The 12,284-nt window shown below is 35.1% G+C and overlaps 1 long non-coding RNA gene across 1 annotated transcript; it reads right to left on the bottom strand.

Moving 5' to 3' along the window:
- Positions 1 to 4,592: 4,592 nt before the first annotated feature.
- On the bottom strand, positions 4,593 to 9,263 carry LOC145587016 (uncharacterized). The gene is made up of 3 exons (XR_014101113.1): positions 8,803 to 9,263; positions 7,353 to 7,445; positions 4,593 to 4,846 (listed from the first exon to the last, which is right to left on the bottom strand). It is a non-coding gene; the product is annotated as an uncharacterized LOC145587016 (long non-coding RNA).
- Positions 9,264 to 12,284: the final 3,021 nt, after the last annotated feature.

Below are 12,284 nucleotides of genomic sequence, written 5' to 3'. Positions count from 1 at the left end.
GGCTTCATCTTTAGAGAATAACAAATAAATGTAACAAAACCTTGAATAGTCATTAATAAAAGTTACCAAATATTTTTTATTCCCTAAAGAAGGTGTGTTGTGAAAATCACACAAGTCACTATATATGCACTAAATCAAGCAATGAAGTATTTTTCCCAACAACTTTAGGAAATGGTTTCCTTGTGATTTTGATTAACATGCATGTCTTACACTTCTCTGTTCTTTGATCAAACATGGTTATCAAATCATGCTTAGACATAAAATATAAATTTTTATAATTAACATGACCAAGTCGCAAATGCCATAGAGAAGAATTATCATTAATAACATACACAACATCATTCAAAGTATTTGAAATACTTAACCTAAACATACCATTACACAAATAACCAAGTCCTACAAATTGACCTCCTTTAAACAAAATAAATTTATCTGACTCAAACACCATATTAAAAGCTAATCGATTCAAGATCGCACCAGATACAAGATTCCTCCTAAGTTCGGACAATACAACACATCTCTTAAAATAAGAGACTTTCTCGAACTAAAGACTAGCTCCACTTGTCCTTTGCCAAGCACCTTAGCTGTAGAGTCATTGCCCATATAGAGAGTTTCTCCATCATCAACCTCCAAAAAGGTATTGAACAATGATCTATCCTTTCACACGTGCCTCGATGCGCCCGAATCAATATAACACGAACAATCAGCCTGTACACAATTGATTTAAGAAATCATACACATATAATTAAATGAATTAAATGAAATTTGTGCACAAGATTTACCTTGTTTGTCTTGGGATTGTCTAGCATTTCCATTCCCATCTAGAGCCTTCTTCTTGCTTATTTTTTTCTTCCAGATTGTGCAATCTTTCTTGAAGTGTCCGGGTTTTCGACAAACCCAACAAACACGTGACAACCTAACAAGCACGTTACTTTGAACCATCACCGCTTAACTTAGGCTTCTTGTCCTTATTTTTGTTTGAGTCATCTCACATTTTGCTTGGCATCCTCCACTACATTTACCGTAGTAGAACTAGGATTTGCATCCTTATTTCCCTCTTGCACCCGGATTTCTTCCTTAATCCGGATGTGAGAAGCCAAACTCTCAAGGTTAACATCATCCTTCCTATGCTTTGAACCACTTTTAAAGTCTTTCAAAGAAAAAGTCATTTGTCTATTATAAATGACACTACAAAGGTCTCATCAAGAACTATGTTATGTTGTCTAAGACTTCCTAATACTCTTTGAATCTCATGAAATTGTTCTATAATAGGCCTAATTTCAACAAACTTATAATTGTTAAATTTACTAACAAGAAATTTCTTGCTAGAAGCATCTTCAGCCATAAATTTATCCTCTAATTCATCTCATAGAGACTTAGTAGAATCATTAAACTGATAGATATCAAAGAGTTCATTAGACATACCATTGAGTATATGGCCACAACAAATGTATTTGTCATTCTCCCACTTGTTGTGTTTCCTTGTTTCATCCAAAGTTTCCTCATCCTTCTCCTCGGGCTTCGGAGTAGCAAGAACATAAGCCACTCCAATTGTAGTCAAGAAGAAATGCATCTTCTTCTGCCACCTTCGGAAATCAACTCCCTCAAATTTGTCCAACTTCTGTATGTTGGTCATCAATTCCTTAACATTTGCCATCTTTGTTGAATTATACTTTTGGATTGTTGGAGATTTTGTGTTTACAAGGGTCACAAAGAAAACCAAACAAATTAGAATGGAAAAACTTTGAGGCGTAAACGGAATCACTTTCCCAAAAGTATAATTCCGACCCTATACTACAACCGGGTTTCACAAAAATTTACTTAGGAGATACAACGAAGACCAATTGCAATCACAAGTAGGATGATTACAAAACAATGTATAAAAGCCTTTGGAATTGTGATGATAATTAATTAAAAACTTTTGCAAAATGATGAGAATGAAAAATGGAGTTACTGTTCGTAACTTTTCATTCACAACCTCCAACATATATATAGCAATATAATTATAGAATCAAGAACCACCAAATAACCGTCAAATTGTCGGCATTAGATTTCCAAAAACAGATCGGGCCCGATTGGGCGGTGAATGCCCGATCGAATGGAAAGCAGCGTCAACAAGAAATTCACGTACGGGCCCAATCGGGCGGTACCCGCCCGATCGAACGACAGAAGCAATTCTACCAACCTCAGACGCGCGCCCGATCGAGTGGTGACTACTCGATCGGGCGGAAGATTATAGCCAACCCAGTATCGCTTGTGCGCCCAATTGGGCTATGCTAGCTCGACCAGGCAGCTTTGCGGCGTCTGATAATTTCCCCTTTGAATTCAGTCATCTTCCTTGTTCCGATTGAATATGATGTGCTGCTGCTACTTGGGTTATGTTCTTGTTCTAATCCTTGTTTAATCAATTACAACACCATATCCTAAGCAATTAATTTAAAAACATGGAATTTATCTTAAATACTCTAAATCATATAACACTACATTGTATGAAAGACCGATTGAACTATATTATATTAGAGTTAACCCAACTTATTTATGATTCATTCAACTTTCCAACGATACGAACCAAGCAGATTTCAACGATACAAACAAAGTGTCCATGGTTGTCTTTGGTTTTTTTGGGACAATTCTGTGAGCTTAATGATGTTCAATGCAGCTTCAAGAAGGCTATGTAAATTATCTATATGTAATTAACTTGATCATACATGAGCCTTTATTGTTTCATTGTAACCCTACATTATTTTAGTAGAATCCTTTATTGTACAAGTATAACCCTGCAAACATAATCGATGAGTTGGACCCTTCATTGTTTCAATGGAACCCTTCATTATTTTAGTGGAACCCTTCATTGTTTTAATGGAATCCTGCAATTCACCCTATAGAGTCATACCCTTATTTGTTTCAGTGGAACCCTATGACGTTTAAGTGGAACCCTACAATGTTAAGTGGAATCATACAATGTTTCAGTGAAACGTGACCCGTGTACACTTATACTAATGCAAAACTATGACTGAAAATATCTTTGATCATCAATAAGTAAAAATTATAATAATTAGATGATTCCAACAAGTATTCACATGACTATATTTTATTCTTATGTATAATTATAAACATATGTCAAAGTGTGTTAGAAGAATAATACAAAAAATCAAAACATTTCATTATTTAAACACGGAGGGAGTAAAAAAAATGTCATGATCGCTTCTTTCACTATTCAATCACTATTTTTTACTTACTCATAAATGTCACGATTTATTTATGTAATATATCATTTGATTTCTCATAAATGGCACGATTAATTTATGTAATATATCATTTTATTACTCATTATAGCTTTTTCTTACAAAAGGGTACCATTAAATCACAGAAGGGTATCACTAACTTACAAAAGAGTACCACTGATATTATATTTGAATCAACTTTTATTCAACATACAAGAGCAAATGGTAGTTAAGGACTACCCTTTTATGTCACAATGGTACCACTCCGCATTGAAAGGGTGTTCCACTATAATATCGTATAGTGCAACTGAAACACGGATATCATTGAGTTACTTGAGTAAAACAAAAGTACACTTGGCATCTACGAGGGTACCATTGGCACCTACTAGGGTACCACCATAGCTGTAAATTCCTATAAATAAAAAATAAAGATATATTAGGGTCTTTATTAAATGCCTATTATTCCAAATAACAACAACGTGCACACTCTAATATTCAATTAAGTATTGTGTATGCTATAACACTTAATAAGTTACTACGATTCATTCAACTTGTCAATGAGACAAACCAAGTAGGCTCAACCGATGTTTAGAGCATTTTAAAAATATATGAACCAATTACAAATAACCCAATATAGTCATTTAAACAATATAACTGCATCGTTAGACTCCATACATTACAAATCAAATCCATTTAATTTTTACATGCATACCCCATTCTTGTAACCAAAAACAACTATTAGGTATATTTTTAGATAGATTTTCCCAATAAACAATTATGAATGTTGGATTACAAAAAACATTATTATCCAAGGGTACCACTAACATACAAAAGGTTACCACTGACATTGACATTGTTAATAATAAAACTATTATTTAGAATACAACAATACTTGGTACTTTTGGAGTATTATTAACTAGGTTTCAGAGGTTTACTACTAAAAGTGACATTAGTCAAACTGGGTTTAAAAAATGTACCACCTAGATATATGCTAACAATGTTCTATTGTAACATTTCCAAGTTCACTGTACGGAGGCGCGCTACGAATTCAATCCGAGTTCGATTTGAATCCGATCCGAAGAAAAAAAATCCAATTCGAATCCATTTAAAATTAGTCTGAATTCGAATCTGATAATTAGATCTGAATCTGAATGGAAGGCAGATCGAACTTGGACCCTATGCAAAGTCTGACCGAGTCTGATTCGACTCCAAGTCCGAAAGTATGAGTATATGCTTTATAACTTGGGAGTTGGGACAATTGCTTGCTTGTTTTATAGCAAAAATTTATTATATAACTTAGTTCATAATTTAAATATGTTATGTTTATACTTCATTCGGTATGACAATACAAAAAATTATAGGTATATCACACATTACAAAAAAATAAAATAAAATATTCAGGTCATTTTGGAGGTCCAAATAAACGGATTGGATTCAGATATGAAAATAACGAGTCGGATTCGAACTCGAATTCGACTCAGATTCAAATCCGAGTCTTAACGGATTGGATTCGGATTTAGTCACATCCGACTCGAATCCAATCCGTTGTCATTCCCAAGTGTAACATGCTTTGATATCCCACTCTTTCGTTTCACAGTTTAGCAGAAGATTCAGTGGAATTCCTGCAATAAAGACAAATATAATATTAGGATTTTTATTTCATTATGTGTAATAATATATTATATACTTCTATACATTATACTTTCCAATTGTTTCAATGACTGTATAAAAGATTAGAAACCATACCTCTAAGAAAGAAATAATTCATAGACAGTACCAATTTAACTATATACACATATATGATTCCTCCAATTTCATCAATTTTCCTCCATCCTAAATTATATTCAAACAAATGAAATGTGTACGTTCACTAGGCCACTTTCCGTTTTCTCTTTCCCATTAAATTATCTCATCCAAACATACTGTAAAATAGTGAATTTGAAACACATCATTGTACAACACAAAGAAAAGCACTCGCTTAGGAGAAAACACATCTCCCATGATAAGAGTAAAATCAGTGCAGCTAATCCATTAGATGAATGTTGCAACACATATTCCAACATAACTAAATAAATCCTATTATTACTCAACTAGTATGAAAAAGCATACGGACAGAAAATTAATTATGAGAAGTCGGAAGTTTCTTTTAGTAAAGGGGTACCTATTGAGCGGAGAGAAGGTTTGATGGAGATATTACACATGCGACAGGTTGACAGACGTGAAAAGTATCTTGGTATTCCGACTATTATTGGCCATTCGAAGAAAGCTATTTTTGAGGCAGTCCTTGACAGAATTTGGAAGAAAGTACAGGGGTGGAAGGAGAAGCTCCTCTCGAGAGCGGGAAAGGAAATCCTTCTGAAATCTGCCATTCAAGCCATTCTGACCTACTTGGTGGGTGTGTATAAGTTCCCGACGTCGATTATTCAAAGAATTCATTCAGCTATGGCTCGCTTTTGGTGGGGATCTAAGGAAGGACAGAGGAAAATACACTGGAAAAATTGGGACTCAATGTGCACCCTTAAATGCCTAGGGGGGATGGGATTTCACGACTTGGGTGTTTTCAACGATGCTCTTTTAGGGAGGCAAGCCTGGCGTCTGGTAAAGGCCCCATCATCTCTCTTAGGACGTGTTTTCAAAGCGAAGTATTACCCCCACTCTGATTTTCTTGAGTCTTATCTCGGGTTGGCGGGGAGCTACTCTTGGCGTAGTATTTGGGCTTCTAAGGCTATAATTAAGGAGGGTGTCCTATGGAAAGTTGGAAATGGTCATAGCATAAATGTATGGTATGATACATGGGTAGCCGATGCGGAGGGACGCTTTATCTTAAGCAATGGATCCACAGTTATCACGCATGTGAGTGATATTATTGATGAGGCAACAAAGGAATGGAGATATGACCTCCTCGATGAGCATTTTAACACCACAGATAAGCAATGTATCTTGGCAGTTCCCCTGGCTGAATGAACTCAAGATGACGAGCTGATCTGGGCTTTTTCCAAGTCGGGTGACTACTCGGTCAAGTCTGCGTATTTACTTGGGAAAGGGTGCGACCTAGACCTCTTCCATCAGGCTTGGATCGAAATTTGGAAGGCTAATGTTACTCCTAAAGTACGACATTTTTTTTGGAGACTCTGCTCTAATATTCTTCCTGTGAAGAGTCTACTGCACTACCGGCACCTCATAAATGAAACCTCCTGCCCTTGATGTAATGGTGCGACAGAATCAGTGTGTCATGCTTTTGTGGACTGCATTCAAGTGCAAGGGCTTTGGGAGGACTTCCTATGCCCAGAAATGGCAAATTGGGGACAGTATAACTCCATGTGTGACCTTGTGATAAGCTGGAAAAATCTTGATCCGAAAGTTGTGCAACGTGGTATGTAACTATATTGGTGCATATGGGGGGATAGAAATATCAAAGTGTTCCAAAATAGAACAACTCCAAATGTCGTGACCATTTAACGCGTTGCTCTATGTTGATGAACAAGGGAGCTATGCAGCTCGGATCTATGGGGCAGCAGGTCTTCGCTCTGTTCCCAGTCCAAATAAATGGTGTGCCCCTCCTGCAAACGTCATAAAAATTAATGCAGATGCCTTCCTCACTAATGAAGGGTGGGTCGGCCTTGGGGTGGTATCCAGAAACCAAGAGGGGCATGTCCTAGTGGCTACTACGAGAAGATCACAAGCATACTGGTCTCCTGAAATTGCCGAAGCAAAAGCACTGTTGTTTGCTCTGAAAATTGGAAAGATATATGGCTATTCTGATATTTTACTGGAGTCAGATTGCAAGTTGGTGATTGAGAAGCTGTCAAAGAACTCTCTGTCAGTAGAAGTTGATGCTGTTCTAGGCGACATTCTTGCTCTTTGTTCGGAATTCGTGTCTGTTGGTTGGTCTCATGTAAAGCGCGATGGAAACACCGTTGCTCAGAACCTAGCAAAATTAGTCCCTTTCGGCTTTGAACAAACTTGGGAAAATCATTGTCCCCAAGATGTCTCTCCTTATGTACTCATGGACATTTTGTCCCTTAATTAATTAATGGCTGAGGTTGTTTCAAAAAAAAAAAAAAAAATCCTATTAATTTTATGGAATATTAATAAGCAAACCAATAATTCTTAGATATTTTATGTCACCTCTTGGATGACTTTTCTAGCAATGTCTTTGGCCTTTGCTATATCATCAAGCCCACTATATATCATGATTAAATCTGCATCATTGTAATTAACCTGCTCAAGATGAAAATAAACTATTAGATATGACGTGAGTATAGTGATTAATTTCTATAGGAATGATGCATAAATAACAAATATAACCAAAAAGGGGAATTTACAGAAATTCACGGTTTAAAAGTTAGACTAAAAATAACAAATATAACCAAAGCAAGCACTAAGGACCAACAGAAGTTTGGGTATTGTGCCCTATTAGTGGGGTTCAATGACCACAAAAAATTTAGCACCAAATTACCAATAGATCACTATCCCTTGTAAACCATGGCATCCTGCAAACAGGACGAATAATACATTTCATTCCTCTAATTTCATCAACCAACAACAAAAGGAGCTAAATAAAAGATAAGCAAAATTGGCAACCCGCATTTGATTCTCCGTCAATTAGACTACTCGGTTGTCTTCACTTTATGATCAAACAAGATCTATATTTCGGAAATACAATGAAAGGTACAAATTTGAACTACCAATGCTTACCAGTAAAAAACAATGAACACTTTCCCCAACTCAAAATAAAAGAAGTGACCATGATCCACCCTACAAAATTGCCCTTAATTATTCCCCATTTTCATTCTTACTTCCCAAAACAAGCGTCAACCAAGACAAGCTACAACCAAGACATATCTTTTCAAAATTTAGCTATTCACTTACATATTGCACACAGGTTCCATCACCCCAAAACCAAAACAACGGAACACACTAGTTGTTCTCACATATTCAAAAGCTTAATATATCATAATAAGAAACACACTAATTACATCAAACAAACTTAAATCACCTTTCAAATTAATTATATCAAAAATTTTTGGAAGAAGCTAAATTAAATCAAACTCAAAAGAGCTTAAGGTTACCTAACAATGTTTCATTAATAAATAATAAAGTTGCAGGGATTTTTTTATAACACCACAAGCCCCGAAATACCTTACCATTTAAAAAACCCTAAGTCAAAAATAGTGAGGAATTATAAATTGGCCTTACAAACATAAAATTGTATATAATTCTTATAAACAAACACTATTTTTTCATAATCATACACCGCTACACAAATTATAGAAACCCTAACAATCATATTGCACACAAGAACAAATTCAATTATAGTAACCCTAAAAATTTTGGAGGACAATTGTAAGTGGCGTTAGAATCATCAAATTGTATATAACTCTTAGACCCTAATACTAATTTCGGATAACAAATGCAGCACAACCCCCGCCTTAAACCCTAATACATTCGCATTTTATAAACCTTAACTCAATTTGGGTCAAACGATTACATTGAAATTAAGTTTAATAAAGTTTTTATACTAAAATTGTTTGATTAATTTGGGGGAAAATTATAAATTTATGAAGAATTTACTTACTTTTGTCAAAATCTTTACGATAACTCGCCTAGAGTGCTTTAATTTTCCAAGTGACAAACCCAGAAACAAAAATTAAATTCTCCACAAACCGTAAGGACAATGGAGATAGAGGGATTATAGAGAGAATACTTTAGAAAAATGGTCAAGGTAGAGGGAATTGAGAGAGAATACTTGCTGGAAGAGAGAGAAAGAGTTTGAATGCATATAGAGGAGAGAGAGAGAGAGCAGTACATCTCAAATGAAAGAGAGAGAGTGGAGGCCTTACTAACCAATTTTCATGTGACCAAATACGAAATACAAAGACAAGACAAACTGTACATTTTGCCCAAATACTTCAAGAAATACGGAATAATTCTACAAACGGGCTGACGAAAACCATAATGGGGAATGAGGTGGATTTCCACTAAAGCGTGCAAATTTACAGAATTATCCCTTGATATGCATTTGTTCATGCATCTCAAGACTCCCTTTAGACAGCCTCTTTTAACAACTTACCTCTAACACATATCTCTTTATTATCGATTTCATTTATAACATCTTTAATTACCTACCAGCTTTGGTTTTTATGACCGATGTGGGACAAGTTCTCTACAAAACTTATTGTAATTTGTAAAGCTTTCTATCAATGAGCTTATTCATGATAGCATGATTATACTGATCTATATAGAGATTAGCATCACCACTTTTTCAATCATATCATGATTCTCACAACTTTATATTGTTTAGTATATCTTGATTCTCCAAGTATAGCTATATAAATTTCGATGTGGGACAACTTTTTCCATAAAAAAATGATAATCACAGATGAATATCTATACTAGTAGATTTTGTGATTACCAACTTGTCAAAATTTGGCATGACAAACTAACATAAAACAAACATTAAGGTAACATACTAATTAATTTTAAGAAAGCGGCTAGACATTTGAATATTATTAAGTAAACATTAAAAGTATATAAAAGCAATACGTATTAACATATTCATTGTTTCTACTATTTATATATACTATGTATCTTTATCACGTCAAAAGCAAAAAAATGTATCTCTATCTAACCTACGTAACTAAATTGATCTATAAAAAAATAAAAAAAAGAATTTCTCTTTGTCTGAAATTATTATTTATTACACACTCTTTTCATTTCTGCAATATTATATTACTGACAGTAATTTGATTTAAGAAAAATAATCCAAATTGTTGTTAACTTGTTATATTAGTTCATATAGTTTCTTTCTCCTCACAACCTAAAATAGAACTTCATACTTTCTTCGACCATTGATATCTCTAATATAATTAGGTAAAATTGATTCTATATAATAATACAATCTTTGGCTAGTCTGCTTAAAATAGGCCGACTTTTAGATTAACTAATAGTAATACAAACTTTTGCTCCCATCTTCTTTTATTAGGTTGCAGCTACTTATGACTTGCTGTAGTAGGTTACATATCCTACGTGGCAGTTATTTTTTAGGTATTGTTATTTACCGCCCTGCTTTTACACAAAAACGCCCTAGTTTAAAAGGACTTTCTTAAATTGCCCGTCACTTTTTTTACCTATACCACCACCTCTTTGTCCCCTCCTTTCTTGCTATTGCCACGTCTTCCACCACCACCATATGTAGTGCCACTGCACCACCACCACAACACTGCTACCACCACCACCACATTGTCTCTCCACCACAATACTACAACACCACCACCATACCACCATTTTTATGGTTTACACATTCTTTCTCTGTCCCACCACCACCTCCATTTACCAAAGCACAAAAATCCAAGTAACGAGGTTGCACAAGTCCTATAAAGGGCGGAAGATTATGTATAACTGAGCGAAAACATGGTAATTCTTGTCTCTATTTCAATTTTTTTCTGAAAAACTAGGGGGAGACTAGATCCCGTCTAATCTCCACTATGGGACAAATTAGAGCAAATTCAATCTTACCCATGGTGGAGACTAAAATAGACCTAGGACCTTCCATGGTAGAGAGTGAATTTGACCTAGGCCCCTCCATGGCGTGCTCTCGATTTAATCTAGTCTTGTCCATAGTGAAGACTCAATTTGACCTAGTCTCACCCTTTTTCAATTTTTTGTACTGCGCTTTTGTTGTTTTATCGATTAATTTTTCATTTTTTTGTTCAATAGGATCCTTTGCAATGTTTTGGTAGAGATGTGGTGGTGCACGATAATGCTTAGCATCGTGGGCGGCAGCAAGTGGTTGTCGTGTGGTGTAGGAAGCAGTAGAGGTGTTCTTGAAGGCGACATGTGGTGTCGTATGGAGTGGGAGGCAGCATGCATAAGTTGTTCTTGGAGACGACAAGGGGTGTCATGTGGTGCGGGTGACAGGTTGTGGTTAGGAATGGCAATGGATCGGACTCGGATCGGATCTTGCAAAATCCGAATCCGGCCCGATTAACAATCGGACCCTAAATTCGAGTCCGAATCCGAGTCCATGTAACCCAGGTCCGATCCGCCTAAACAACCAGACCTTCGAATCCGAGTCCGCTTGACAATTTATTAGAAGAAAAAGAGTACATAGCATGACCATGGCTTAAAAGTAAACTTTCATATTTTCTCATGAAATAACTTTTAAATTTTCATTCCAGCCATCTTTAACCAAAACGTCACTAAAATTTTTTTTCTTCACATCAATAATCTATTAATCTAATTTCAAACAATAATAAACTGATCGTAGACATAGGATTAATAGAAATCTATTTTTACAAGTCTGCTCTTTTTTTTTCTTTTAAAGGTTTTACAAGTCTACTTGATGGATTTAAATTGTAAACAATATGAAATTATTATTAAAAAATCAAATTTATGATAAAAATAGCACAAAATAAATTATGAGAAATAAATAAGAAGAACCAAACCTTGATGTTGTGTATGCCTATATGGCTACTTTGCTAATTGCTAGTGACCGTCGCGAATGGAGAGCAGAATATGCCCAACCTGAAATTTTCCAATGTTGTAAACTTGTTATATGAACAATATGGTGTGTTTAAAAAAATGATGGATGATGGGGACAATGGTCAAATAGTTGTGACATTATAATTAAATAGTGAGTAATAATTTATTGATTTATTATGGAAGTAATTTATAAAATATTATTTCTGTACGGTGTAGTTGTTAACTTGCGTGTTATTCACATTGATGACATGCTCTCTTATTATATCGTTGCATAATATTCATTGGTGATAAACTATGGAGGGATTATATTTTAAGGTTATGAAGCCACTTGTGTATGTTCATCAATTAAGAGCACTCGCATCTCCAATGACCAATGGTTTAATGATTTACTAGTATTCTGTGGCTATTTAGAGTACGTATCGTCGAATTCATAGTGAGTGTAATAAAGTTGCTCATGAATGAGTTAGCTTAGTGCTTAACATGGGGAATTAGTAGTTTTATTTGGCCTTCGAATTTTCCTAGTTGTATTGTTCCGATTTTGAGTTATGAACTCCCTAACCCCTATGAATAAAAGCC

Source organism: Chenopodium album, chromosome 1, assembly GCF_948465745.1.
Source record: "Chenopodium album chromosome 1, dcCheAlbu1.1, whole genome shotgun sequence".
Classification (NCBI taxonomy): Eukaryota; Viridiplantae; Streptophyta; class Magnoliopsida; order Caryophyllales; family Amaranthaceae; genus Chenopodium; species Chenopodium album.
This window is presented reverse-complemented; position numbering and strand designations above follow the sequence as displayed.